A 7,006-nucleotide genomic window follows, 5' to 3' on the forward strand; every position below is an offset into this window, starting at 1 on the left:
GTCCAAGTACAAGTATGGGGAGGCCTGGCAGATTGACCACATCACACTGCCCCAGACACGCCAAGGCAAGCGCTATGTGCTCACCATGGTAAAAGCCACCACTGGATGGTTGGAAACCTACCCTGTGTCTCATGCTACAGCCTGTAACACCATCCTGGGCCTTGAGAAGCAGGTCCTTTGGAGGCATGGTACCCCTGAGAGGATTGAGTCAGACCATGGGACTCATTTCAAGAACAGCCTTATCAACACCTGGGCTAGGGAACATGGCATTGAGTGGGTGTACCACATCCCCTACCATGCACCAGCTGCAGGCAGAGTGGAGAGGTACAATGGACTGTTAAAAACCACCTTAAAAGCATTGGGTGGGGGATCTTTCAAAACTTGGGAGCAGCATTTAGCAAAGGTCACCTGGTTAGTTAACAGCTGAGGTTCCACCAATCGAGCAGGTCCTGCCCAGTCTGAGCCCCTGAGTATAGTTCATGAAGTCCCAGTGGCACATGTCAGAGGTTTGTTAGGGAAATCAGTGTGGATCAATTCTGCCTTGAGTACAGACAAACCCATTTGTGGGATTGTCTTTGCTCAGGGACCAGGTTGTACATGGTGGATAATGCAGAGAGATGGAGCAACACGATGTGTACCTCAGGGGGATCTGATTGTGGGGTGAGACTCATGTGCAAATATCACTGTTTGCTGGATGTTGCTGCCAGTGTCTGCGCATGAAAACACACAGACATGAGACAGAAAGAAATGTGTAAGTGTCAAAGGTTTGAGCAAGTGAAATAGAAGGAAATGTGTAAGTGTTGAAGGTTTGAGTAATTGAGATGGAAGGAAATGTGTATGAGTAAGTGAAAGATGGAAGTTTTAACTTGATGAAGTTTTTACATGATGTTGAAGATATGGAGATAAGGGGTGGAATGTCCCAGGGTGAGGTTCTGGTGTTTGTATCTCCAATCGTGGGTTCTGTTTATGTTTGATATTCTGTTCTGTGCTTTCAGAACTGACTCTGAAAGTGAAGGTTTGTTTTGCCTTGTTATCAGCCGGCTCACCTCCCCCCGTGGTCTGCTGTCTAGAAGAGGCCAGTGCTGGCTGGCTTTTGCTTTACTTGGCTTGCTTGGCTTGCTTCTGCTTTTGCCTTTGCTTCCTAGTTAGTTTAGCTGAGCAGTCCAGTTCTTTCCCTGGACTGTTTCTTTTCCTTTCCTCTTCCTGAATACCATCCAACCTGCTCCGGACTGGGATCTGGGAAACACCGAGGAGCACCGGGAGCCTGCGCTCTGTGATCTGCAGCAGCCATCCCCAGTGCCCAGAGCAATCCCCAGCGCCCAGACCCGGGCGACCACTCCCAGGAGAGACTTTCTGGATTTGTCATCTCTGCAGAGTGGTGAAAGAGTTTTGTTGTCATCTGTTGTTGTTCATTTTTTTAGTGCTGGGAAGGGTTTTGTTTGTTAAATAAACAGGTTCTTTTCCACTTCTCTCAGAGAAAATTCTTCCCGAATCAGGTGGGTGGGGAGGGGCCATGGGGGTTTCTTTTCTGGGGGCTCCTTCCAGAGGTTTTTCTCCCAGATTTGCTCTGAACTAGGACAAATATTTTGCTTCCCATTTCATGGCTGGAGAGAGGAAAAAAAAAAAAAACAAACTCATTCTAATCATATTTTGCTTCCAATTACTTTGTGTTAGTATGGAGCAGTTACTGGCTTTGTTGTTTGAATTCATAGTGTCTTTTTAGAGTGGAGGCCTGTATGTGTTTCTGGTCCCTAGGGTTTTTTTGAGATCTTAATCCCTCTATGGTCCCTAGGTTTATTTTCTTATCCAGGAATAACTCCAGTATTGTCCCTAATACGTAGTTTTTGCAGTAGAAGGCCACTGACCAGAATATCCATCAGGTTGGGCTTGGGTGTAATGGCTTTCAGGGGTTTATGAAGGTGCTGAAGTCTGTTCCAGGAATGCATGGCTCATGGTCATGGTTGTGCAGCCAGTTTGTTAGAGGGGAAGCAGGGGATGAGGCTTTTCAGATGTTGCTTTCCTTCTTCTCCTCTGAATCTCTCAGCTCCCTATTAGAGAATATTCAGTTTCCCCTGACTGTTAAAGAGACCATCTTCCTGGTGTTTAATCTGGTAAGCTTTCTCTCTACAGTCTGCAGTCTCTCTAGAATGAGGGCTGAGATTTCTAGAGGGGCTGAAGAGACCCCTGACCCAGGAGTAGACCCAGGTGTGAGAAATCCTGAGTGGTGTGGGAAATGGGGGGGACGGGAATTGGCACATAGACCGTTGTCATGGTTTGACACTGGCACAATGCCAGTGCCCCCATGAAAATGTGATCCCTCCCTTGAATGCTGTGAAGTGGAATTTAGAATAGAGCAAAGCAGGGCCAAGCTTAATAACAGAAAAAAAACTTTATTAAACTACTACTACAAAAGAAAAGAGAAAACTAAAGAAGGAGAAAAAAAACACACAAAGATCAAATTAAAACCTTGCAAAACATTCCTCCCCCCACCACCCAACTCCAACAAACCACAGTGAGACACAATCTGGACCCCAATCAGGTTTCCACCCTCCAAACAATCGACACTTAGTCCATCAAGGGAACAGAGTCTCTCCTGTGCCACAGACCCCCCAAGAAACACAGCTCCACATCCTGTGTTTCCATGTCACACATGGCACCGCCCGGAGAAAAAGTTTGCCATGGTGACCCTTCTCCTTGCCATGCACAGTGCTCTCACCACAATGCATGGATGGTCACTGCCTTTAGGATTTTTCCTTTCAAGGATGCCCTGCCAAGAGGGGAGAAAACAACAGTTCAGTTTTTCATTGTTTGGGACCACAGTCCCCCCCATTTTCCCCTGGGGCCGAGGGCTCAAGAACAGAGATCTTCTTCTCTTCTCTTTCCTTTCCAGGACAAGGGGGCGCCACCACAAACCCCCTAACCTTTTCTCTGTTCACTCCAATTTTGTCTTTTTCCCAGCCGAAGCAGGTCTCTTGACTCACTGGCATCCTCCCAAAACACAGTCCCTCTTGAAGGAGAAGATTGGTTCAGGTTGTGGCTAACACGGAAAAGTCCAGCCAAAAGCCACTCCTTGTCCCCCTCCCCTCTAGAATTCCTCCTTCCAACATCCCAGGGTCCAAGGTGTCCCTCTTCCTCTCTTTCAAACCGAGGAGGGGAAAGGAAAATTCACAAAGCTTTCATTTTCTCAAGAAAGGGTTAAAAGTCTGAACTCCCAGGGATGGCTCGATGCCCGGACATCCAGCAACTCCCACACAACTGGGCACCTTGCAGCAGCTCCCCCCGCTCCTCCTTCCTCGCGGTGGAATTGCTGACAGGACAGGATCGCCGCCGTCTCTTTCTCTCTCCCCCTCAGGAGAGAAACCGGGGTGGGGGGGGGGGGGGCGGGAAATGGAGACATCCCAGATTTCTTCCACCCTTCCATCTGCAGGGGCCAGCCCGGTTCCAGTCCTTCCACCACCCTTGGGGCCTACCTTTCAGGCCATGGGGGCTTCCCCTCCCCCACCCAGCTTGTGGCTGGGCAGGGGAGGTTTGCACTGAACGCTGACCGGAACCAAAGAGAGTGAGTTCCCCTGGGAATTCTGCTTTCAACCCCTCTGTGTTCTCAGAGGTGTGTCTACTTTCAATTGGTCAATATCTAAATTGACCTCTTCCTTCCGGAAAAAAATTCTCTTTCCGTGTCAAACCACGACACTTCCTGATCCACTGCCCCAGACAAGAGAGAAATCAAGGCAGAGCCATGGTTTGTCAGGACTTGTTTGATCCGAATGAGCCCCATGATGCATTTGGAGCTGAGCCCTGGAATCTCACAGCCTGAGAGGAGATTGCACAAACCTTTACAGGAGTAAAAGTCAAGAGGAAACACCCAAGGTGTCTCAAGGCATTAATGGGACCCACTGAGGTCCATCCCCAACACAGAGTCTTCGTGGATTCCTTGGAAAAGAGAACTGGAGACCAGGATGGCACAAAAACCTCTCAGAAACTGAAAATGGCACAAAAACCTCTCCGTTTTGAAAGGACAATCCAAAGTACCCTAAGAACCTTGAGGATCTCAAAGCATTAATGAGCCCCACTGAGTGTCAGTACAAAGCTCTCATGGGACTCCTTAAAGCAGATAATTGGGGCCATGATTGCATAAACCTCTCAGAGACTCCAAGGCAAAAGCCAAACCCAAAGTCCTTTGCAAAACCTGCAGTCCCTGGGAGCATGAAGGAGCCCCCAGGGCCATTCCTGACCAAGGCTCCCCAGGGACTCCTTCCAGCAGATCCTTGAGGCCACTGGGATGTGGGCATGGGGGGGATGCTGAGGACAGGACCAGGGGCTGACAGTGCCCAGCCTGGCTGGGGCTGTGCCAGGAGGCCCCAGGGCCTCAGGACAAGGTGTCTCCTCACAGCCCTTGGTGGCACAGACCCTGCTATGCCCCAGGGCACCAAGACTTGGCTTCTCTTTGTCCCCACCTGGCATCAGTGCCTCCAGTTCTTTGCTCTGCCTGGGACCTGGGGACACTTTCTCAGTCATGTCTCTCGGTGGGACCCATTAAAAGTCCCAGAAACTTTGGAGCTGGATTGCGACTTGGAGTTCTGCAGAGGTTTCTGCAGCTCCCTCTCAGGGCCTGATGTTCAGGGCTGAGCACAAAGCCCCAGAGGGTCATTAAAGTCCTTGTGCTGTGTCTGTGCTGCTGAGCTGGGCCGGGCTCCTGGCACAGAGGGTGATCCTGGTAACCAAGCAGAGCTTCAAAAGCACATTTCTCTTGCTGAGCAGCTCTTCTGCCAGCCCAGCAGGGCTGGGGCACTGCCTGCAGCCAGCCCGGGCACAGCACAGAGGCACAGAGAGCTTCAATCAGTCAGGGCTGGGAAGGGGCTGAGAAGTGCCTGGGGCAGAATCACTGCCAGCCCTTGGCACAGGAACCTCTGGCTGCAGGACAATGCAGCTGCAGCTCCTGGAGAGATCTCCTAAAGCTGGAACATGCCAATGCCCACAGAGCCTGTGAGTGCATTCTCTGCTCATCTCCTGTGCAGAGCAGCCAGGGGTGCCCAGGGCTGTCCTGCAGAGCAGGGTCCTGCAGCCCAGGGCGCTGTGCTGGGCCAGGGACTCTGCTGCCTGCCAGGGACAGCTCTCAGCCGGCCCTGGAGCTGCTCCCAGCGCTGGCCAGGAGCTGTGGGGGGAAGGAGCCACCCTGAGCAGGGCAGGTGCTGCTGCTGAGAGGGGCTGGCTGGGGCAGGGCTGCTCCCAGCTCCAGACCAGCCTGGGCACAGCTCCGGAGGACACTTCCCAAAGGTAAGCCTGGGATTGCTGTAAAGATCAGGAGCTTTCCAGATGGTGTTTTCAATTTCGTTGTTGGAGAAGGATGGGAAGGTTGGGGTGATGACAAAAACTGTTCTGCTTTTTCTATATTTTTCATATATTCATAGCTCTGCAAATTACTATGATTTAGTTATAAAACTATAATCCTTACATAACTCTATTAAACTGTTAAGTGGCTCTTCTAAACTACTATTATGTACTTATATAATTGGAATCCTTAGCTGTGTCTACTATGTTTTCTTCCTATCTCTCAGATTTTACACCAATAAGCTGACTGTCTAAATACATTCCTGAAATACTGTATAGTCTAATTAGGAGGGAGTGGATCTACAAGAACAGCATTTGATTTTTGACCAGAATATGAGCAGTCATAACAAAAAGTGAGGCAAAGAAGCCCTTTGACCTACTCCAATGGGTTGATCCAGGGGTGTGTAACTTGGGCAACTGAATCTCCTATTGGATGTTCCTGTTAAATATCCTAATTGATTAACCTTAATAATTGTTGAAATCAGTGGCTGGGTGTGCCCCATCCCCACTGGGACACCTGGAACCTTCCAATAAAAGTCTGTTTTTTTCTTTAATGTTGTAACACTCTTGCAAGTGCTTTTTTTCTCTTTTAATTGTAGATAACAGGGGGATGAGAGAAGCAGAACAGGAATTGTAGTCCCAGAATCACAGAATATTCTAAATTGAAACGGACACACAGGATCATCAAAGTCATGTTTGAACATTTACAGAGACTCCAGAACGGTGACTTTGGCTGGTCAGTGTCTCTGCTGGGAGCCTCCCAAAGGGCCTTCAGCCACTCCTCAGCCCTGGGCAGCAGCAGCATCACCTCTGCAGGGCCCAGCAGGGCTCTCCTGAGCTGCCCTTGCCCAGCTGCACACAGAGCCTGCCCCAGCCAGGGCCCTGCACACAGGCAGGTTTCTGTAGGGCCGGGCCGAGGGCACACAGGGTGGGATGGGCTCTGTGAGCGCTGGCAGGGACAAGGCACCTCTCAGGAGGGGATGTCCAGGCCCAGGGAGATGCTCAGGGAAGCAAAGGGGGCTGAGCAGAGCAGTGCTGGGGGAACAAGCCCATCCAGCCCCTCACCTTCCTTCAGCCACAGGGAATCCTTTACCTCTCACATCTCTCAGTGGCAAATTCTGAGTGCAGCAGGAATGCTGGGGAGTTCTGACCTCAGAAGGCCAGCAATGATGTGTGGGTAGGAAAACAATTCCTTAAACCAACTCCTGACATCTGTTTTGTTTCCCTTAGAAGTATGAGTGCAGATGGTATCAAGCCTCTCTGCAATAGGAATTACTCCCCTAATAAATCCTGAATATCCAGCCTTGTCCCTCTGCCACATGGCCACAAACACAGGGCAGCAGGACAAGGATGGCTCCTCGAGAGCCCCCATGCACAGCCCTGGCTGCTTCTGGCACATTCAGCCAGCACAACCGGAGCTCAGGCAGGGACCTGGGTGAAGGTTTTCCCAGAGCAGGAACAAGGTTGGCTGAGTTCCAGCAGAACAGGCTGCAGGGAATGGCCCAGGATTGGCTCCAAGCAGCCTCTCCTGACTTGTCCCTGTCCTTTCTCCATGAACAGGTGCCCATGTGCAGCCACAGCAAATGTCCAACAGCAGCTCCATCAGCCACTTCCTCCTGCTGGCACTGGCAGACACGCGGCAGCTGCAGCTCCTGCACTTCTGCCTCTTCCTGGGCAT

At 50.7% G+C, this 7,006-nt stretch overlaps 1 long non-coding RNA gene across 1 annotated transcript; it reads right to left on the bottom strand.

Annotated features, from left to right (window-relative positions):
• Positions 1–2,374: 2,374 nt before the first annotated feature.
• Positions 2,375–4,202, bottom strand: LOC146767113 (uncharacterized). The gene is made up of 2 exons (XR_014955908.1): positions 2,922–4,202; positions 2,375–2,767 (listed from the first exon to the last, which is right to left on the bottom strand). It is a non-coding gene; the product is annotated as an uncharacterized LOC146767113 (long non-coding RNA).
• Positions 4,203–7,006: the final 2,804 nt, after the last annotated feature.

The sequence above is a fragment of the Lonchura striata genome, chromosome 5 (genome assembly GCF_050655825.1).
Source record: "Lonchura striata isolate lonStrDom1 chromosome 5, ASM5065582v1, whole genome shotgun sequence".
Lineage (NCBI taxonomy): Eukaryota > Metazoa > Chordata > Aves > Passeriformes > Estrildidae > Lonchura > Lonchura striata.